The 24,282-nt window shown below is 29.8% G+C and overlaps 1 protein-coding gene across 1 annotated transcript in view; it reads left to right on the top strand.

Moving 5' to 3' along the window:
- The window catches only part of LOC129916964 (serine-rich adhesin for platelets), a 114,629-nt gene that overhangs the window by 55,848 nt on the left and 34,499 nt on the right, over window positions 1–24,282 (top strand). The gene's annotated exons all lie outside the window — the stretch shown is intronic.

Below are 24,282 nucleotides of genomic sequence, written 5' to 3' on the forward strand. Positions count from 1 at the left end.
TCTGACAGTGTTCAATACAGTACCTTCTTTTCTTATACCATGGTATTATTTATCATATTATGATAAGTACTTTCGATGTTATGAGTTAACAGATGAACATAAATATGTACTGTGGAGCTGGCGTTTTCTCTAGCATAATGAAAATCAACCAATCTTTCTAACCAAACAAGCGTTTTCCAGGCTTAAATGTTAGCACACTCAGAGAAAAAATTATGTAAAAACAAACAGAATCCTACATTTCCCAATGTTATTATTTTTCAAACAGATTGGCCAGGTTAAAGTGTTAACATGATATCTACATGAATTTTACAAGATTTTTTTTTCTATTAAAATTGTTCAATGTCAAAGCAACATTATGCTAACTGGTTTAACTAGATTGATTATATTAAATATTGATGAAAACTTCGGTACATTACACGATGATCCTGTTAAGTTAACATTAGTATCCGTGTTAAATTAAAACCATACTCGGTTAAAAATTATTGTCAAATTAAGTTTGTGATCATGTTTAAAAAAACATGATCAAATCATCTCGTTTTCCAATACTCACCAAATGAATCTACAAAATTCTTTTCATTAAATTCAGGTAATTCAAGAAATACGTTAAAATAATTTATTTACATTTATAAGAAATTACATTTTTTTTATGAGAAAGCGAAACTTTTAAATTTTGTTAAAGAACATTTTATATTAAGATACAATTTGTTTTTATTTTAATACAAGATAATAATTTCAACTCACCAGCAGATAAAAGTGACTTCAAGTTTTGTCAGTAGACTTTTTGACTCCACGGCCCATAATTAGGCAAGAACAAACATTCAGCATCCCTCCTGTTGGTTCAGAACTACAGTCTTTAAGTACGAAAATGATCAGCGATACTAGGTTTTGACTTCTTTCTTCCTTCACAAACAAGGTAACAAAAGTTATCAAAAGGGAGCAAATCAGCACTAATATTCAAAATAATAGTTTCCGGCAAAGTGAAAGTGCAAAATTTTTTACCAAAAATCGAAAAGTTCCCCACTTTGCAAGTTTTGATTTTTTTTTTGAAAAGTGAAAAGTTTCAAATTGAAAAAAATAAACTTGTTTGCTAATAGATTTGTTTAATATACATATAGTTCAATGAAATTATCTCTTTGTTTATAAGATCATGTATCTTACAGAGTATACCTAATTATATAATAAACAAATGAAAATGAAACAATTTAAATGGTACCTATCAACTTCTTTTCGTTATGACAAAATTAAAAACATTTAGGTCTTGTTTTTTTACTCAAATAACGATATCCTTGGAAAGCGTCACCCAATTCGGTTGCACTTTATTATTTATTTATTTATTTTTGTTCATTGTTATTTGGAACGTTGCTAGGCTGCTAATATATATGTGTAAACAATATTTGTTTAAAGAAGAAAATAGTTTAATTTTTAATGTTTATAATTATTTTTACTTTCGAAAGCAATTGTTTTGCATTTGCTTAACAAAAACCGTTTTCATAATAATTTTAGTATTTCCTTACACTCTTGTCTCCTATTAGACATTTCTAATAATTCTATATTTTCCGTCCAACGAAATTAATGATTTCAATGTTTCTACATAGTGTAGAAATTTTTCTGAAATATAAAAAATATTTAATAATAAATTTTATGCTCAAGAATTTGGGTTATGTTATTCTTACCGTTGAATGTTTATTTTTTTAGTGCATTCTGTTTGTCCACAAATTTAAGTTCAAAATTCTTTGATTATGTCAAAAGATAACATTTATTAATGTTCCCTAATTGTCTTTTAATTTTCATAATTATTTACCCTATCACAAAAAAAAATATTATACCTTTAAAAACATAAAAACATCTGTTTTTCAGTGACCCTACCTGTTACGGAGTAACATTTAAATTGTAAACAACTTTGTTCAAATAATTATGCTTGACTAAGACACTTTACAGACAGGTGAAGGTAGCTGTACAATAATCACGAGGGCAATAGAATAGAATTTCTGTATTTTTGTTGTTATGTTCTACCTTTTTGCTGACGTGAGTTACACGCTGAATCCAAATGGATTTCATATAATACAAACGTGGGCCTTATTTCAACTCGTGTTACTTAAATGCATTCGAATACACCTTAAAATAAGATCCAGTTTTAGGTCTGGGTAACGCATTTTAATCCGTGAACGTCGTAATTCTTTGGAAAATATAAAAATCAAAAACAAAAACTCACGTTTGTTATACTGCCAAGAGTGCCAACTTTTGTGCAACCTACCTGCTATTTAAGAAGAGAACCAATACACTATGATGGAAGAAAGAAAATCCCAATCATAAAAAAATAAACAATAAGAACAAGAAGACATATTGGATTGGGAGTTTCCAACATAGGCAAGGTATATTGCTTTCAAGTTGAACCCTTTTTAGTGGTAGCTTCTCTCTATATATGGACATTCTTATGTATAATGCTAACGAAGATTTGCAACCCATTATCGCCTACAACATCCTGTAAGTCTGCCTAACATAGTTCGCTGGTACAAGCATCCTACAAGGTATATTTTCTCATTTTCATTTTTTTTCCTTTTGCCTCTCGTTTTCCACGTACTTGTGTAATTGAAGAACACTTGTTTTACAGATGAATTTGTTCATGTGTCTGGGAACTCAATGGTTTTAAAATAGTTTTATGAACAGTGGAACAGAGTTCAAATAAAAAGTTAGCTACAAAATTGTGTACCTAAGAATTATTTTAGCGTTTATCAGTAACGAAAATATATCCTACGGAAGCTGTACAACCAACGGAGTATCGAATAAAAATTATGCTCGGGAGTCGACGGTTTCAATGATAAATTTAGAAAAGAAAACATTTTTGTCGGACAAGTGTTAGCGACAGCTTCCTCAAAACAACATGTGATAACATTCATAAGGTTGCCAAAGAAGTGAACCAAGTCACTAAAAGTTTATTTGGAGATGTAAGGAGTTAAACTAAATACGTTTCCATTGAATCTTATGGTCAATTTTTTTTTTCGAACAAATGACAGTTTGAATCGAAACACTTTTGGATCAAACTAATAAAAGACGTTGGTAGAGTCAAACCTTGAGCAGATTTTAGGAGTAGATTTGAATTATTTTCTTTTTTTTTTTTTGACTTGGTCCGTTTCAGCTGTGAAACCTCCATATGATTTATCATTTATCGAAAAATGATACCAATTTTAGAGATAGAGGCTTACCGTAGAACAATTTTTTTTCTAAGAATAAACCCAAGAATTACCCCTTAAATTTTCCTTGTCTTATAAGGGGACACCTCCCATAAATCAGGTTATGCATTCGTAAAAAAAAAGCTGATATAACTATCAGATAGACATTATGAATTATGATGATAGAGAATGTAAAAATTTGCGTTACGGAAGTCCGTCATTTTTTTAGTGGAAAAATTGTTTCTAAATAATAAAAAATAAATCCTCTAATTTTTTCAGATTTTTATTTTAACACTAGATGGCGCCCCAAGAAGGTTAAAGTTTTTTCTCATTTGAAATAGGTATGTGTTGACTTATGAGCCCTTTTTTTAGATTTGGCTTTAAATTAAAATTTTTGATAAGGTTCTTTCAAAAACCGAATTTTTTTTGTTTTGTTTATTTTTTTTTTTTTTTGTTTGAGGTGTTCATTAGCAACTGATACAAAAAATTTAAACTTTTATTTTCAAAAATTATTAGGAGAAAAAAAATTTTATGGCTTTCTTGTTTAGATTTTTTTTTTCCCTAAAAATGCATCAGAATAAAAGAAGTCAAATTTGCGTAGGTACTGTTTTTGGGCCTCAATTTTATTGTTTTTTTCCTTTAAAGAATAAACTAATTTTGTGTTTATTAATTTTTACTTGCGATATAGGTACTATAGGTACGGTGACCATCCGTCCCGGTTTACCCGGGACTGTCCCGTATTTCTACAGCTTGTCCTGGGTTTTTATTTAAGAAACCCGGGACGTATAAGTGTCCCGTATTTTGTTATTCGTCCCGTGATTGTCCCGTATTTGCACATTCTATTTTCAATATTTGTACAGAAAACAAGAAAACAGTGGTTGGAAATTAAATTTTTTCAAATTTTTCGGATAAAGCATTCAGCTCAGTACGCTGATGAAGCAAATCGAAAATATTTCTATGTCTCCAAAGTTAAAAAACTTTTGGAGCAAGAAAAATTGACTGGACAAATAAATGGGAGTGACAAAAGATTTAAAACTCTCCAAATATTCTAGCACAGGTAAGAATTTCGTTGGCTAGACTGCGTAATGTGCAACGAAAAGAAAAAATTTCCCTTACGATTTCGTTGTGCTGGTTACGTATGAAAATTTTCTCTAGACTAGGTTTTAGTTCCTAAAATTGTTATTCAATTAATTAGTTCCAGGTTCTGTTGAAAAGCTACGCCAGGAAATTTTTTTTTTCGAAGAATGAACAACAAATGAAAGAGTAAAGAAGAAGAGTTTATAAACTTTTAAGAACAAGTTTAAAGTTGAATTAAAGATCATACAATTTCAAAATCATTTAAAACAAAATTAAAATGTTAAGAAACAGCTCTCCTGATTTTGATTAAAAAATGATTTTTGATTTCATAAACGATTTAAATGAATTCATCAAAAATGCTCCCATTAAATCGTTTAGGAAATCTTGATATCAAAATAAGGAAAAATTATGAAAACTCATTTAAAAAAAATTTATTTTTTTTTTTTTTGAAATATTAATATTTTCAAAATGATCTTACGATTTTTTTTATTTGTCCCGAGTTTCGATTCCAGAAATATGGTCACCGTAACTATAGGGCAAGTTTAGGATTCGTAAAAAAAATCGAACTCGAGATAACAATTTTACATGACATTGCGATGATGGAGAATGCCAAAAAAGTGGGTCCGGCAATTCTGTCTGTCTGTCTGTGTGTCTGTCTCTATCTGGAGCTGCAGCCTACACGAGTGAAGTGATTTTCTTCAAACTTGGTAGTTAGCAGTTTTTGGTGATTCCCTAGAGGGGAAATTGAAATTTTTTTTTTATGACCAAAACTAACGGTACCTGCCATATAACGGAAATAGAAAATTTAATTTTTTTCAAAAACGGCTCTAACGATTTTGATTAAAATTTTTGTGTGTAGTACTACACATAAGAGCCAACTTTTTAAATTAAAAAAATATTTTTTGTACCGTTATTAACGGTACCTGTCATAGAACGGTTTTTTTCGTTTCTGAATATCTCGTACAACATTAACCCGATTTAAATGAAAATTTTTAATTTTAATTTTTAAAAACGCAATTTTGGATTTAAAAAATATTTCAAATTTTTTTTTTGAAAAATCAATTTTTTGAAAACGGATCAATGAAAAATTTTGAAATTTAGTTTTTATGTGTAAATTAATTATTTCTTCAAAATGGCATACCAACTTTTTTTTTGAAAAATGTAAAAAAATTTTTATACATAAAAAATTATTTTTTTAAAAAACGGCTCCTACAATTTTCGAAAATTTTTTTCTAAAAATACCTTTTTATACAAGAAATAAAATGGCATATTTGTTTTTTTTTTTTTAAGATAATTTAAAACGGAGTTTAATTAATTATAAAAACAGATTTAATTTTTTTATACTACTTATGAAATTTCTTCAAAATATCAAATTTTAAATTTGTTGAATAAAAAGCTTTAACATTATAGTTACTTTAAGCATAAGAGCAAGTACGTGCGACCCCAGTCGTGCAATTTATTTTTTTTAATTTAATAATTAATGGAAACGTTTCTAAAAAATTGTTAAAAAATGAAAGAGTTGTTGAATTTTTTCCAAGCTTCCGTGTAAATTTGTGTAATTATATAAATAAAAAATTAATAACTTTGTTTAATTAAAAAGATATTAATAAATTACTATTATTTTTTTTTTAATTTAAAAAAAAAGAATCACCTGAAAATGTTGGATGGTTTTAACATGTTGCCGAAATATGATTTCAAAATTACTTTAACTCCGATATATTTATTGTTTTGCGAATTGAATTTTCTTCATGCTAATCTTGTTACTATTTCTTTTTTCTTAGTTATACTTTATTACCGTAACATAACTTATAATTTTTTAATAACCACATTGTTCATGAAAATCAACTTTGGTCACACAAAAAAAATTCATAAAATTTTATAAATTCTTTTGTAAATTCCGAAAAAATAACGCACTCAAAAGCTTATATTAAAAATTTCCCGTTGTTTCAATCGTTTTAACTTTTCTTTAAATGCATAATTTTGATTTTTCTCTCAATTTAATAGTCTATAACGTCCCACTATGCAGTCTCACCTTAAACCGAACAAAACATCCATTCTTCAAGAGATGGTTAAATTATTAATGCAGCACTAAACAAAGTTAATGGTGTTTAAGTAATAGGAAATGATTATTATTATAATATGCGCCATATTGAAATTCCTCTTAAGAATCTCATTCTTCTTTCACATCTTAATAATAGGTACATCTCTCGTGGCATTATGGAAATTATATGAATTTGGATTTGATTTTTTGTAGAAAAACACACACTCACTCAAAAAGACATTCATTTCATATAAATAACATTCACAACAAGTTTATAGTTTGGTTATAGCATAATATTATTTCCAAAATCATCATTATTTATTTATTTAAATAAATTCAAATATGTTCAACGCTTTTATAGAATTTTCATCTCATCTTCTATTTTGTGTGGAAAAAAAAATCAAGTTGAAGAGGTTTTACATTATCCAAATTCCCAGATATCACAGCGAGAAGGCAGTGAAATGAACAAAAAAATAGCCCGTGGGGAAATATAATATCTCTGCCATCATCCAACAGACGGATATTGTCATACCTGTGCTGCACTCTGCACTCGGCGAGCATCCCTGTGATGTATATTTTTTTTTCTTCTTTGCTTGCGATAAGGAAAATCTTAAGGACTTGTTATGGTTTTTTGAAAAAAATCAATGGTCAAAAGAGAGAGACTAACTTCTTTTACCCACTTTTATCATATTATGTTCATAGAACCTTTTTAAAAAATTTTTTTCCTCTATTCCTCAAAAACTTCTTAACTACTAATCATAATTTGAAAAATGAGGTATTTTTGGAAGCTTCGTGATCATCCACTGGTTATAGACTATCTGATGTCAAATTACTTTTAATATGGCGCCCTCTAGAAGCAAAAAACAAGAACTAAAATAAAATTAGTACAGGCATATACAGCGGCTCTGCAAATACGAAGTTATAAATCTGATTTAAGTACCCTTTTTCCTTTTTAAATTTCTAGATTTCTTCTGACGTGTATTATGGAATAAAATAGTTATGACCCCTAGATTATTTCGACCTCAACCCGATAGAAAAGTCTTTGAGTGTTCTTTATTTGAAAGCTTCAGATCAACTATAAAAGCAAGAACATTCGACAGATAACTGAACCTTATTCCATATTCCATTACATTTCGTGTCACTTTAGGGCTGAGTTTATTTAGAATAAAATAATAAAAAAAAAAAAAAAAAATACCAAGAGAAATCTCAATGCTTGTATAAGAATGAAATATAAAAATACAAAAAAAAAAAAAGAAAATACAATCCCTTTGGGTAAATTGAAACGAAAAATTTTAAAACGTGGAATAAAAAAGAAAAACAATTTTTTTTTTAAATAAAATGAACAAGTGAAGCCAATACCGTTGTTGTCGGAATGGTCGTCACCACAGTTTACCATCACCATCACACCTGGAACTTAAGTCAGCAGTCATTTTTATGGGAAATTCTCTTGCAAACTGACATCATTTTTGATTGTTATCTTCGTGTTAACACAGAAAAATTGTGTTTCTTGTGAATTATATATTTAGTTTTTTTTGTTTCTGTGGTTGTTTTGTAGTTTACCGTCATTATCTCTAGTACTTTTCGATTTGTTTTGGATTTTGTTAAATTAAATTGTTTTGCAGCAAGATTTTTTTTTTTGAAAGTATTGAAAGGATGGTGAAAGGTTTTAGTAGATTTGGGTTTTTGGAAGTTTATAATTTTTTGTGAACTATTTTCGTTACTGATTTTTCAAAGACTTAAATATAAAAGGTCAATTATTATTAAAAAAATGTCAACGACAAGAAGCCATTGTAAATAACTTTAGTGACCCAGTTTGATGATGGTTAAGGTTTGCTGCTTATTTCACTTAACCACAAAGGTTCTTTTTCTTCTTCCTTTATTTCGGCACTGTTATGATCTCAATGTCGAGGAGATCATATCGCCGGGTTGACCTCAGAAATCGGCGGTAAGAATCCCGATTTTGTAGTGTTCCCTTTCTGATGCCATTTTTGCCTTTAAGCGGACTCAAGACTTTTCCCTGGTGTACACCTAATGTGATTTTGAATTCTTTATTGACTTCTTCGAAAGTTCTGTTAACAACTTCTGGTACTTCCTCATAATTTTTGGTCTTTAAATGTTGTCTTTTTATTAGAGAACTACCTAATTTATATAATTTATTTCATACACTTCAAAACGAATAAGCGAAAAAAAAAAACGCTGAGACAACTCGTCGTTCAATTAGAAGTCATTTTAGATTTAATACACCAGACGTGATGCGTGCTACGTGTGGCTTCTACTATCTTTCTACTGGATTTCCTGCAAATAAAAAACAAAAAAATGTCGATCGAGCCCCCAATTCTTAAAAAGGAGACCCCAGAACAACCATGGTAGTAAACACTGTTCAACATGATTAATATACACATGTCTTTGGCGCCTTCAAATCCATTATCATAATTCAAATCGTCCAACATTAACGCCAAGCCAACCCTCTATATATAAAGAAAAACAGAATTGCAAATTCGATTTGGATTTATTTATTAACGACATTTAACCAGCTTGAAATGGCATGATTGAGGCAAGCAAAATTATAATGATGACATGAATCAGAATCAAATTCAGATTCAGATTCTCGTCGGAGTCGGAGAATTCCCCTAGAACCACAGCACATAAATGTTGTGATTCTATGATGATGACGATGAACGACTGACTACAAAAAACCGACAACGGCACGATATTACATATAAAACAACCATAAACAAACAAAAAAAAAAAACAACGCAATTTTGACGACACGACCAATTAATAATTATTATGATTCTCTACACTCTGCCCGGGTTTTTGATGAAAACATACCCACGCTGGCTGAAACTGCTCCCCAAATATGGGTTGCGAACTTCATTCATTCCTTTTCTGGGGTTTGTTTTTTTTTTTGTTTTTATTTACTTGAAGACAAAAGAAAAAAAAAAAACAACAAAAGAATATTTTAATAATCGTCATAAATCAACTCACATAGATGCCTATGTCTAGATCTACACAAAATAGATGAAAAAATAAAAAATAAAAGGGAATTCAGTTGGGGCCTGCTATTTATCTTATGTCTTGTAACAAATATTTTATTTATGATAAATTTATGCAAAATGAAAAATATCTTGTTCTTTTGGTATAATTTTTTTTTTGTTTGTTTCTGTTTATGGGTCAAAAATTTGGCTGACTTTGTAGTTTTTTTTTTATTAAAATTTAATTTGAAAGAAATTTATGTTTGAATTCAATTTAAATTGATTACAACAACTCTTGACCTTAAGAACACCGACCGGTGCACTTAAGTTGATTGATATAATGTCTTGATTGTTTTGTAATTGAATCAGTTTTTTTTGTAAGGTGGATAAATAAATTGATTTATATTCAAGTTCAATTTTAATTATAATTTTAAAACATTTAAAGATTACTATAAATCATTTTTAAATCAATATTATGTCAATTAAGATTAGATAAGAGTGGATATATTTATACAGGTACAGGTATAAATTAAGGCAAGGTCTTTTATAGTACAGAAATATGAAAGCAGAATAAAGTTTAAAGCAATAAGTCAATTTTGAAAGAATTATCTGATAAAAAATATAATTTTATAATTAAAGTTGACAAAATGTGATTTTAAAATGCAAGGGTAACAAAGCGAAAAATGCTGACACGAATTCAAAATTCAATTTTAAACAAAATTAAAAACACTTCACATTGAATACGCCGAGCGTGTTGCGGACTTCACCTGGCTTCAAACAAAAACTCTAAAAAAAATTCCATTTAAATTTTTTTTTTAATTTTTTTAATTTTTTTTTTTACATTATACACTTCAAAATGACAGGAAATATCTGTCTGCAAATTTTGAATAAAATTGGTTTAGTATTTAATGAAATATGCGATATTAACTAAAAAATATGGCAGAAAACGGCAACACCATATTTCCGTTCCCCGAAATTTTTATGAAAAACTAAAAACGCAGTTTTGTTAGAATCACTACCTAAGACTATAATGAACACAAAATTTAACCGAAATTGTTTTCAAGAAAATTTCAATAACTCATTAACGATACACGGAAAGAACCGACATTAGCTATTAAAAAAAAAAGAAAATGTCATATTTCCATTATCCGTATTTTTTGAGAAAAACTAAAAACGCAGTTATATTAGACATAAGCAATACTTGTGTCAATTTGAATCAAAATCGTTGGAGTCGTTTTCGAGAAAACTGCAATACCTCGAAAAGTTTGTATGGGAGGTATACGTTCTAGGTGAGATATTAAAAAACTAACCTTGGAAATTACGAAAAAACTATCTGTACCAAATTTCATGAAAATCTGCCGAGCCGTACAGATAGACGCACGGACGCACCGACGCACAAATCGACGGACGTCATGACGAAAAATTGAAATTTTTTTTTGACACGAAACCAATACTTGCCCTATAGATACGGTGACCATATTTCTAGGAGCAAAACCCGGGACAGTTAAAAATTCGTTGAAAATCTCGATTTAAAAAAAAAAAAAATAATTTTTTTTAAATGACTTCATAGTTTTTCCTTTTTTGAGGTCTAGATTTCTATAACGATATTTATGGAAAATTTTATTTGAAATCATTGAAACGTTTACAAGGAAGTCAGAAATGAAGAAAACGGTTTTATAACAGGTTCTGTTAATAACTTCTAAAAAATATTTTTAATACTTTTATCCGGAAAATAAGAAAAACTTTTATTTTCCAACCACTGTTTTCTAGTTTTCCTGTAATTAAAATTTTGAAAAAAAAAAATAAGGGAATTTGCAAATACGGGACAATCACGGGACAAATTTCAAAATACGGGACACTTATACGTCCCGGGTTTCCTAAATAAAAAACCGGGACAAGCTAAGGAAATACGGGACAGTCCCGGGTAAACCGGGACGGATGGTCACCGTACCTATAGAGCAAGTAAAAATCAATGCAAAATGTGTACATTAAATAATTTTAACAATTTTGACTATTTAACCATACATTAGATATTTGAACTATAAAATTGAACCTTATGTTAGGCTAAATAGTCAAAATTGTAAGAAATTCAATATTTAAAAAAATATTGAATGCAGAAAATTTTTGATTTGCAATAAATATTTTTTTTAATTTGCAATGGAAAACAAATTCATTAAAAAAACTTATTTTTTATAACCCTTTTTCTTAGTAATTCCAAAGAATAGTGACTGTGACTGCTCCTGCACTCTGCGGTCTACTTTCTATGAATATTATAATGTTAATTAGGTTATTAACTTTGTGCCTTGTGTCTGGCAGATAATCCAAGTGACCAGCGGCGATATAAATATTTAAAAGAAAAGGTCCCAGCTTTGATCCCTGCGGTACTTCGTTTTATTTGTGTTTTAGTTTTTGATGGTCTCACTTATTTCGTCGATATTGTTGGGGTTATGAACAGGATTTGTCTTGATTGTTGCTAGTATTAATTTTCTTCATGCACTCTTGCACAACTTCCATCAGGAAATCTAGAAGATAAGCTGTTGAAATTTCCGTGAATTTTTCTTCGTAGTGAATTGCAAATTCTTGGGTGCAATTGAATTTACCTACATAATTATCTTTTAAAGCACTTTGGTCCAGGTTTGATATGGTCGAGTCTTATTTTTAGCTTTCAATCGCGTGGTCAAACATAAATTAGGTGCACTTCTTATTTAATTTATTATGGTCAACTTATATTGCTTTTGGCTTAGACTTTTTTTGTGCAAAGTTATGCGTTATTGCAAGTATCAATATAATTTACAGTTTACACCATCTTTTAGATATTTAAGTTTAGGGGAACAAGAAATATACTCTCGAAGAATGCAAGAACATACTCATCATACGAGCTTTGCTTTAAAACCATATCAAGTCAGTCTAATTCTCTTCTGCCACATCAAAAAGCCCTATTGAACCCCAAACTCGCAGAAAAATAAAGGCTCTGTCAACATTTTGTAAAATTTCAAGACATAAGGTTGCTGTAATAGGAGTGAAACAATGCAATTCAAGATGTGCAACAAAGCTTGCGACATAAACTTTCAATTGAATAAAAGAGAGATCACAGAATCCTGAAAAGCGCTTTAAAATTTTCAGCATCTAGAACTAGATACTTCATAAAATAATTGACAGTTTAAAAGAACCTTGTAAAAAAAAAACTAAATTGAATGTAATTCTCTAAAAACTGCTTTAAAAAATGTGAATGAAATTGATGTCAAAGATACTTGTATCAAAAACTTTCACTACCATCAATTAAAAATTTAATTAAATTAATTATATCAACTATCATACTCTTCCCTTTAAAAAATGATTATCTCTTGTCTTGCTATTTGAGTCATCATCCAACAAACCGATATGGCCCTTTGAACTGCGCTTCACATTCAAAGAATAAGATGCAAAAACTGTTAGTTTAGTATAAAAGTTTTTAATTATGAACATCCGTTTGTATAATCAATCTAAATTGAAAGAAGAAAAAGTTTTTCCTTTTTACTTCATCATAAGTACCTACAACTTGTGTGTAAATGTCATAATTATTAAACAATTTAGTCATCAACTTCATATATAAATAATCTTTATTGGAAACGTCAAAACTATGAGATATATATGCCATAACACCATAAAATATATACCTTCTTCCACTATATAGTAGGTACCACTTTGCCATAATTGTTTTCGAGCTATCGAGGGTAAAAATTCTTTATTTAGTTTGACGTTCTATATCACACGGGTTCAGAGTTTACGTTCATAAAATACTAAACACACCCATAATTGATTGACAAAAGAAACACACACAATACAACACACTCGAATGTGTTGTATAGGAAAAAGTCTGATGTCTGACCAAAGTATGTCAATGTATAAATTGCCACTAGTGTTTGGTTTGTATATTTAACATTTTTTTCTAAAAAAAAAGTCTTAATAGCTACTCAATATGTAGATACGTTTTGTGTGTGTTTTTTTTATTTTGTATGCCAAGAAGGAGAGGGTGGGGGGGGGGGGGGGGGTGAACTTTTCATTTATTAGAAGAACTAAAGATTCATTGAAATTCATGTCTAGTTGCTTCTCGGATGTGTAAAACTCTCCTCTTCGCCATCAATACACATTGCGTGCTTTTGAAAACTAACTTACTCTTATCCATATAGGTATTGCGCTAGCGAGCTCTATATGAAAACTGTTATAATGAAAATAAAATTACCAGGAAATGTTGAGAATATAATTGTTTAAAGTTCACCGCCAACAACTACCGCCACCACCGCCGCGCCGCCATTGAAAACGTTGCGATCACGTTTGTTTGTGGAAGAGGTTGAATTTAGTACTGTTAAGAGCCCATGAATAAAGTAAATGGTTTAATTAATATCTATTATTATTATTATGGGAATATGCGGCAAAAGCTCAAAGAAATTGTATAGGGATATTACTCCTAAGCAATATCGAGTTTAAGGTGGGTCATTCAAATGAGGGTTTAGGTACGTTTTTTAAAAGAAATTTTACAACAATTTTCCTTTAATTACATTGAAACATGACCATTAGAAGTGTTAGAAAAATCATAGTGTTGTAATAACATATGTGAGGGTTAAACAAATGGTATTATTAAATTGATATTATGTATGTATTAAAAACGTAGACTCTCAAATTGGTATGAGGTCGCAAGGTTAAAAAATTCATTTCATGTCGATCAGTTGATATTGAAAATAACATAGCGTTATCACTTTTAAATTGAGGCATTAAATGAATTACAAGCCTCTTTTAAAACGAACAGCTGAGCACGGTAAAATGTACATTCAGTACACTGGTCTGCAAGGAAATCCTCCTTTAAATAAAACTATACTTTTCTAAAGGACTTTTGTATGCTGATTCCAAATCCGAAGTCAGAATTGACCTAGCACGTCACGTTTTTTTAGATATTACCGTTAGAAACCCATTTTTTGCTGTTTTTGAAGAAACATTTTGGCATAATGTAATCTTTTTCAATTAAAACTGTTACGGTTTATGAAAGAAATTATTTTTTTCTTTCAAATTCAGTTTCAATCTTCTCAATATCTCTTTTCTTCTCCGAGATATCTTAATTTAAGTAAGTTTAGTAGGTTTGGCATATCTTGCCATAAAGAAACTGATCTCTAAAAATTAATATATCTTTCTCCCTAGAACAAAAGTATACTTTTCTAATGGACTAAAGTGTGCTGATTTTGAATCCGAACTCAAAAAATTTCGGTCAGCTCTGGTTTTTGAGATATAGTAGTTTTTTTGAGATTTTGTGATACTTTAATGCGAATATCTCAAAATCCTGACGTGATAGAATATTTTTGACTTCGGATTCTAACTCAACACATCAAAAACTATAAGAAAAGTATACTTTTATTTCTAGGAGAAACAAATCTAAAGCTTTACAAGGCAGTTTACCGAATGGTTTATATTACAAATAAGATATTTCTAACTAGAAACATAGTATATACAATTACAAAACACGTAAAAATTTTGTTTAATGTATTTTTTAATGGTTTTCTTTACATATTTGACTTTTTAAATAAAATGGGCGTTGATATTTTACATTTTCCTTAATTAAGGTGTTTTTGTTCATGTAGGATTTACTAAAAAGTGAAGGATTTCCATATTTCTGCTTTTTTTGTCAATCAGTATTTTAAAATATGAGTAAACATTAATGTAAAAGGACATATTTGGTGTCAATGTTATATTATGAGGAATAAGTCCTCCAAATTTGAGGTCATTGTGACAAATAGTTTTAATTTTATACAAGTTCAAATGAATCTAAAAGGGTGATTTTTTAGAAACTACCCACATTTTTCAAAAATCATTTTTACAAAAATGGTACCTGATAGAATTTTTCTGATACCAGATTTAGATTCAGGAAAATGTAATCTTTTATAATATCAAAAAATTATTTGAAGGAAAAAAAAAAGTTAAATTTTGCAGACCAGTGGTATCAATTGAAGGGTCCATGGAAACAACGGCACATTTGATTTAGTAAAATCTTTCATTGTAAGCTCTTTTTACTTGCTCTATAGGGCAAGTATTGGTTTCGTATCGAAAAAAAAAATTGAGGTTTTAATCAAAACCAACATTACGATGATGGAGAATTCCGAAAAAGTGGGTATCATATGCATTTTTATTTTTTCTCAAAAAAGTCAAATAACAAAACAAATTTTTTTTTTTTCATTTAACAAAATTTTGCCCTGAATGTCGGCTCTTCCCCAATATCAATTTTTTTTAAATTTAGATCCAGCTTTTAAAATCTACAAGTAGACTAACATAAAAGTGCTTTGAACTGCAAGAGCAAGTACGTGCGACCCCAGTCGTGCATTTTATTTTAAACACTTTCACTTGAAGAAATAACATTTAAGCTTTTGAGTCGTTTGTCATTTCCTTGTTAACACTTCACTGAAACTTAATTTATCTTGAAAAATTGTAATTTGTGTGGAAAATTCGTGACAATTCTTTAAAAAATTTTTTAACAATTCAAATTTGTGTCACATATTTTCCGACAAGTCTTCAAAATTGTCAAATAATTTATGAGACAGGAATTTGATAGTTATGAAAAGTTGTCGTTCTTCACTTTTCGCATGATTATGAAAAAATACTCAACAAACAAAAAAAAAATTGACAGAAACAAGATTTATACATACATTAATTTTTAGTTAAACATTAAAAACCGATTCATATTTCTACTTTTTGAGAATTCTTTTTCCAAGAAATCTTCTTTTTTTTTTTATTTAGATATAATTGTCATTTAAGTTAAAAAAATAATGATAAGTAAATGAAAACAAAAAGATTTCTTAAAATTATAATACGAAACCACAATTATATTATTAAATTAGAGTAAGTTCATTTGAGTCTTTTTATGGTTTATGGTCCCAAAATGTTGAAGAATTAGATACTTCGTATAATTAGTTTTATTTTGGCTCTAAAACAATGCTGTTCCAAGAAAATACTTTTTTTATATTGATTATTTCGGGAACGTCTTTTAATGTGTTGACATTGACAGTTTGATCTTTTGTTTAAAAGTGTGAATGAAAAAACTTGGTTGGAAGCTAAAATATCCTAAAACTGTTTAGTTCCCTGCTCTATAAGATTTAAACCTGAATGGAGATAAGATGTGATCTTGACTAAGAAAACGAGTATAGAATATTTGAAAAGAGTAATGCAGGTGTAATAAAGTCAATTTAAAACATGAATTACCAAGATAACAAGCATTTTATTACACCTTTTGAGATTTCTGAACAACTCCTTTGAAAATGGAAAAAAATGAATGAAGTGACAAAAAAGTTTCAATTTAATTTATTCTTTTATCTTATACACTTCAACAAGTCTACAACCCATCCACCATTCATTCATTTCGTTATATAAGAACTTCTGCAGAATGACATCATATAACGAAACCATAAAACTGCAACATCAAAGAATGCAAATTATAACCTTTTTAAAGAGGGAAACAATTCAGAGATTCTCCGGATGAGATTGAGGATGATGTGGAGGCCCAACCTTGAGACGACTTAAATACATATATTTAGCATAATTAAAGGTTTCACAAAACTGCTTGCATCCTTCTTCATATGAATTAACTAAAAAAAAAAAAAAATAATATAAAACAAAGATGATCATCGAAATCATCATAAATTCCTTGTTGAGTTGTTGTGTGCCCTGATGCATTGTCGGAAATATTTAAAAACAAAAAAAAAATAAAAAAAATTACAGGAATCTCCTGGATGTTGCGAGATAAACGTTGACTCTCTACATGAAGCCAGACACATTGCCAACAATCCAATAAAAACATTGATTGCTTTTTAAGTTGTTTCCCCCGCTGAGTGCAAAGTAGGTATTTTGTATTATGATGATAAGCATCATCAATACAATTAACATGAAATAAAATTTTTCGGTCTTGTACCGTTTGTTTTTTATTTTATATATTTTTTTGTAGTTTTTCATTCATCTTTCTAATGACCCAGAAAGAAAAAATGAACTTTATAAATGCTTGTCTTAGAGATGGAAATATTTTCTTACTATTTTTTTTTTTTTTTTCAAAACTCATGCACGAACTACTATCGCTACGGGACTAGAGACTTAGCTCGCGGATGCACTCTGTCGGAATAATTAAACACTGCGCACTGTGATTGCAGTCTCGTTTATTTTCGTTATTTTTGTTCATTTTTTTTTTAACTAAAAGAACGTGCTAATGACTTACAACAGCAGCCGCAACAGGCAAAACGACAAATGTTGCAAATTGAAAAATAGCCTTAACCGAGTCTAATAATGCTAGGCTAGATGGTTGCCAAGATAGGTATTTGATAGTTTAATGCATCGTAAAATTCAATAAGAATTTAAAGTTTAAAAACTTGCATGCAAGTAAAAAATTCAGTTGACTTTTTGTCCTTTAAAGTTTGGATACGGATATTCCAAATAATCCGCTAGACCTACTTTACGAGAAATTTATTTTGTTCAATTCTCTAAAAATGAACTTTATAAAATGGATCGCAAATTACAATGCAATATTCCAACGACGATCTGATATATACGAAAAAAGGCTTCGAAGAGTAAAAGGATCTGTTAAATTCTTTTGAGTTTTGGATAATAAATCCTAACATAGTGTTAAACACGTCAATTACTTTGGCTTACACTTTGTGACGGAATCAAAAAAAAACTTATCTCATTAATTTTTGCCAATTAAATGATAATTTTTTGCGCCAACTAAAAATTTGTTGCTCGCATATTTTTTGATTTATTGAATTTTCCGCCAAAATAAGTCTAAAGTTAGGTAAGGTTGACCTCCAAATTTGTAGCTTTTTAAATGCTGTTTAATTCTGCTGTTAAAAAGCCTCAACAGCTTTTTTTGTTATTTAAAATTCCTCTAAAATAAGACTGAAGTTAGCGAACGAAAAAGGAAAATTATTATTTTCTTATGCCCAAAATCTTACCTAATTAATTTTTTATTTCAACTTAAAATTTCAAAAGTGCACTTCGGTTTGATCAGTCAAGTGGATACATTTTAAAAAAATAACTTTTTTAAGTTTTTTTCTTTTGCAAGTACCTAATTGAAACTTTTGAAAACAACATTTTTATTACAAAATCCAATTACGTAGTTCCAACACTTTTTAAAAGTTTTGTTTAAAAAAGTAAGCTCGAAACAAAGCTCTCAAAATCCAAAAAAGTGCATGTTTTTTTGCAGAAATTTGAAGTAAATCTAAGCTCAGATGAAACGGGAAAACCTGGATTTTGTAGCTTGATCAGTTTTCTTGTTAACCAAAAAGTTGCATTTTAAATTTTTTTTCTCTTCTCGAAATTATAGCTTTGCAAAACCAAATTTTTTGCGCAAAATTCAATTTTGAAAATCCTCTCAGTAATTATCTATTTCAATTTGAAGTTTAAAAAGTGCACTTTTTTTTTAAAGATTTAGAAACAGCATTAAAAAATACACTGAAATCATGTATCATAACACTGAGGGAAAAAATAAATTGAAGTTGAAACGTCTTTGTTTCAAAGTTGAACTACTTTGATTTATGTGAGTCTAAGATACGAAACCATCAAAAATTAACCTTTTTTCCACATTGATTTAAAAATGTTCATCTTCAACTCAAAATCATTTCGAATAATAGTTAAACATCAAATCCACCAACGATACTTTGAGTAGTTCTTTTGAAGTTATCTGCATTAAATTTTGATAGATCTTACGAGTTCTTATTGAATTTACAACTTATTTTCCAATCGAAGGACGAATTCGTGCCAGCATTTGTTTCCACTTAACAGTATTTCCGGAAATAAAATTCTATAAAAATCGAATAGAATTCTAGGAATATTTTGGTTTGAAATTCTACCTTGAATTTTATTTGCTTAAGATTTTGATTAAAAATTAAGTTGAGTTAATACAAAAAAGTATTTCCCATCGTTTTAAAACACCATTGAATTTCACATTAATCTAATTCATCTTTTCTCTTACTAAGTTATCTGGCAACCTTTTCTTTTGAACCATTATCATCAGCCTTTTTGGAGAAAAAATATTATACCCAGCCAGAGCCAGATGCGGATCTGCATCCCGAAACAGAACAGCAGCAGTCAGCTTGTGTGACGGTTTCTCTTGATTGCAGCAAAGATGTGTCAAAATGATATGGCCACCATTGCTTTGCTAGAATGTGTCTTGTATTGCGGAAAATTTAAGATGATTTATGGATATTTGGTAGGGTACCTTACTACCAGCAGCACCACCAGCATCAGAAAAGTATCATCATCATCAGAATATAACCATAACCAAAAAGATCATGCTTCTTGTAGAAGAGTTGGGATTTCTTGTCGTCATGCACACATATTTAAGTGAGTCGAGTATCTGGTATACCGGACTCGCAGAAGCATGTCAGGCGGCATGCATCATCAGCATCCAGTAGAAGCAGAAGCAGGAGCATCATCATTCTCACAAAAGGTGAATCTCATGCCAAAATAATGGACATGGAACGAGAGCTGCTATGGCTAATTTAGGTTGTTCGGTGTCATCTGGCTGGTGTGGCTGACTGGGGGCTTATAAATACCATAAAGTGGACAGAATTTTTTTGTTTTTGAATTTTTTGTTTTTGAATTTTTTGTTTTTGTGTTTTTGGTCAACTGGGTGAAATTTTTAGACTCCAGGCAAAGATAATAATTTTGCTGCAGTGTTTTTCTGCCGCGCCAAATCCATGCCGGCCGGTCTACCAGTTGGATTGTACCTCTATAGAGTAGATACGTCTATAGAGTCTGTATTTTATTATACGTTTAGTGTGTTTTTTGTTGCATGCATGAGTTGCAGTATATTTTCTTTCCGGGTATAAATGTTAGCAAGCACGAATGATTATACATTTTGATATGTACATAATATATTTTAAAGACTACAAATGGAGAGGTAGGAAAATAGCAACATTCGTATGTATTTAAAGATATACACTGCCGCTCATCTGAATAGGTTCACATTTTAGTTCATTTTACATTTGGCCTGTCTTGGTACTTAATGCAATGGCACATCTTTTTTATGTATGTAACGAGAGAACATCTTTATGCGCTTAGTTTAGGAGAAAAAAAATTGTCTTGGGGCCTACCGTTCTTCTCACACGGTAGCTAGACCAAATCTAGTCATAAAATCAAGCATATTTTTTGGCTCATCTGAATAGGTTCAAAAGCAAAAATGTTAATAAATGTTGAGTTGCATGTGTCTGTTGGACTCAAAATTGTGTCTGTCAATAAATCTGATTGTGTATAACCTGTAAGGATGAAAACGGGTCGTGGAAATTCTTTTGGCTCGGAAAAAATGGGGAAAATAAACGAAGTCTTTGAATTAGCCCGAAACCAACGATGCATTGGGACAAAAACAAACACAAGTTAAAATTTGGTAAGCAGTTATTTGCGCAATATCCAAGGGTATAGCAACAACATTAAAAGTCGATGCAACTCAGTCACAACATGGGCCGATAGATGTGCAATGATCAGAATAGCATGAAATGAATAGCTAAAAATTAAGCTGAAAACCGGTATAAAATGCAGTTTAACGACGGCAAAACGGGTTGTCAGAAGTGGTAAACATTTGAGGAGAACAAAACCTCGCAAAAATTATCACTTTACAAACCACGAACAGAAACTCACCTCCAATAAAAAAAAAAATTGTCGTGAAAGTCGAATTTGCTATTTCCTCATACAAAACTTTTTATCTGCAATTTCAAACAGAGTTTTTTTTACTATTGGAGGTGAGTTTCTGTTCGTGGTTTGTAAAGTGGTAATTTTTGCGAGGTTTTGTTCTCCTCAAATGTTTACCACTTCTGACAACCCGTTTTGCCGTCGTTAAACTGCATTTTATACCGGTTTTCAGCTTAAATTTTAGCTCGAAGTCATGCTATTCTGATCATTGCACATCTATCGGCCCATGTTGTGACTGAGTTACATCGACTTTTAATGTTGTTTCTATACCCTTGGATATTGCGCAAATAACTGCTTCCTAAATTTTAACTTGTGTTTGTTTTTGTCCCAATGCATCGTTGGTTTCAGTCTAATTCAAATTCTTCTTTTATTTTCCACATTTTTTCCGCGCCTAAAGATTTTTCACGACCCGTTTTCATCCTTACAGGTTATACACAATCAGATTTATTCACAGACACAATTTTGAGTCCAACAGACCCATGCAACTCATCATTTATTAACATTTTTGCTTTTGAACCTATTCAGATGAGCCAAAAAATATGCTTGATTTTATGACTAGATTTGGTCTAGCTACCGTGTGAGAAGAACGGTAGGCCCCAAGACAATTTTATTTCCCCTAAACTAAGCGCATAAAGATGTTCTCTCGTTACATACATAAAAAAGATGTGCCATAGCATTAAATACCAAGACAGGCCAAATTTTAAATGAACTAAAATGTGAACCTATTCAGATGAGCGGCAGTGTATCAAAGAGAGAAAGATTTTGTATTTGATTTAAAAGTAAATGTTTGTTTTACGTGAAACATGTTACTTATTTTTTGTGTCTGTTGTACTCAAAAGCTTCTATAAAGTCTATTGAAATAAGATGCAGAATAATTCTTTGTTTATTTTTGGTTCAAACAAAAAAAAACTTATAAGTAAGACAAACTTAATGATTTACGACTCTTGAAATGAAAAAAGGTTAAGTTGACAAACTGTACAAATTCTTAATATTGTGAGCGAATTAGAACAACAGATATGAAGAAAATTTTTTAAGCAAATCTCACTCTGCTCGTAACTGACGATAATCTTAAATATAATGCGTACCTAACAAAAATTTGTAATGAATGCTAATAGAAATATTTTTTGCTCAAAACCGTCGTCTTGGCATTCTATACTTTACATTTATTTACTTACGTCATATTAATTAAGGATATTTTTTCTTGCAGATTTCATTTCAATTTTTAATATTCTTGCATCACAAAAAAAGAAGACAAGTATTTAATTTCAATTCTTACCAAGGCAGAGTTATGATTTAGGTGGCTAGCTTTTAAATTAAATTAGCATTCAAATAAAGGTTTTTTAATACAAAAACATTTAAAATTAATAAAAAAAATTTAAACTGTAATAATCACAACTTTAAAAACAAATTTTTTTTGGTATTGGTAATTCCAAAGTTTGTCTTCAAAAGTACTGCAGAATTATTATCAGTGTACTCTTTCCTGCTATTTTCTTTTCGAAACCCATATATCTCCATTTGTGTTTAAATCTAATTGAATAGGGAACTGAACAGTTGTTATTTATTTTGACTTTCAACCATTTTTTGAGCCAACAATCGTTTTAATTTTGAACTTTTACTTATAACAAAGACCAAACTGTCAATGTAAATAAATTCAAAAACGTTCCTGACTTAATCTGTCAAAAATCGATTTTCAAAAAACTGCGTTTTTTTAGCGCCCAATTTTAAGCGAATCAATTTTTAGAACCCACCCAAGTGGGCCAAAAGTTTACACAAAATTCCAGTGGACTTTTGGGCCATCGATTACAAATTTATAACCAATTAGGAAAGCAAAAATTCATAATGCGGCTGAGTTCTCATATTCTAATTTTCTTCGCAATATCTCTCCAAAACAATTATAAAAAAAAGCGATCAAATATCTTTTAAATTCGAGTGAATTTTAGAAAATTACTTTAATAAGTATTCAAAACTGGACCAATCGTCAATTTTCGAAAGTTTCTTCATTAAATTTTCAATTGGTGTCATGAAATTAGTCCAAGTGAAATAAGACCAATTTTCAAAAATTGGTTTTACTTCAATTTTCAACATTTATAAATATACAATTATTCAAAAGCTTTTAAAAACATTTGAATAAACATTGAATACATTAAATTAATAAATTCAGTTTTGGCAATTGTATGATAATGCCGCACACCAAAGATGTTTATGTTATAACTCGGTAAAGGCGAAGCGGAAAAAAATTTGCTCAATTGATTCTCACGTGGGCAAAATTTTTTTCCGCTTCGCATTTGGCTTTTGCAATTTAAACAGATTCTCATGTGAGCAAATTTTTTTCCACTTCGATTTGCGCCAATTAATTGGGATTTATTTGTTTTTATTCTCAATGTGATAATAAATTAGCCCGCTTTGTTTGCGAGATAGTTCCCCAAATAAGTGGCGATTATCACTATGAGACTCCAAACTAATCGTCTTTTGAACAAAATTTTATTCTTCTTGGCTTTGTGCGAGTTTTCCAAAATTACTTCAATAAGCTTTACAAACAAAACTCGAGTCAGTTAAGAAAAAAACATAAAATTTTCAAAAAAAAAAAAAAAAAATTATAAAAAAAAAATAAAAAATCAATTTACAAATATTGTTGAAAAAAAAAATGAACGTTTTAACATTCTTTACAAATTAATATTCCTTAAGCACCTTCCACATCTTTTTCGACATTATGGAGTTCTGGCTAACTTTTTTGTGGGTTTCTGACACCCTTGGGTGGGTTGTAAGTCCATAGTTGATTTCTGGACTTATAACCCACCCAAGTTAGTCAGTAGTCCATTATGGACTTTTGGCCCGTGGAATTAGCACCAATTTAAGAATTACGTCAAACAGAAAAATTCAACGAGTGTTAGAGTTGGTTCATTTAAAGACTAATCGTTATTTTGTGTAGTGTACCTATATTTGTTTTTTATTGCACAGTTCTAGTAAATCTTTTCAAAATAAAATTACTTTTTAATAGGCCGCATCTTCTAAATACATACATACATAATATGAATCTCAATCTTGCACTTGGAGAAAATTAATTGCATTCATATTAACATTCCTTCATTTCAAGTGTATACCTTACACGCGTTTCCCAATTAAAATACAAAATTACAGTCATTGACCCCAATTACAATTTTGAATTAATTTTTATTGATTAAAGCAACAACAATAAAAAGTTTTACAAAAACCCAAAGTAATCATATTATAGTTGCCACATAATGACAACCAAATCACGCTGCATGTCTAATGACGATGCACATCGTAGTTCTGGTTATAATGCAAATGAATATGCTCTCTGTCGACAACG

This window comes from Episyrphus balteatus, chromosome 3 (genome assembly GCF_945859705.1).
Source record: "Episyrphus balteatus chromosome 3, idEpiBalt1.1, whole genome shotgun sequence".
Lineage (NCBI taxonomy): Eukaryota > Metazoa > Arthropoda > Insecta > Diptera > Syrphidae > Episyrphus > Episyrphus balteatus.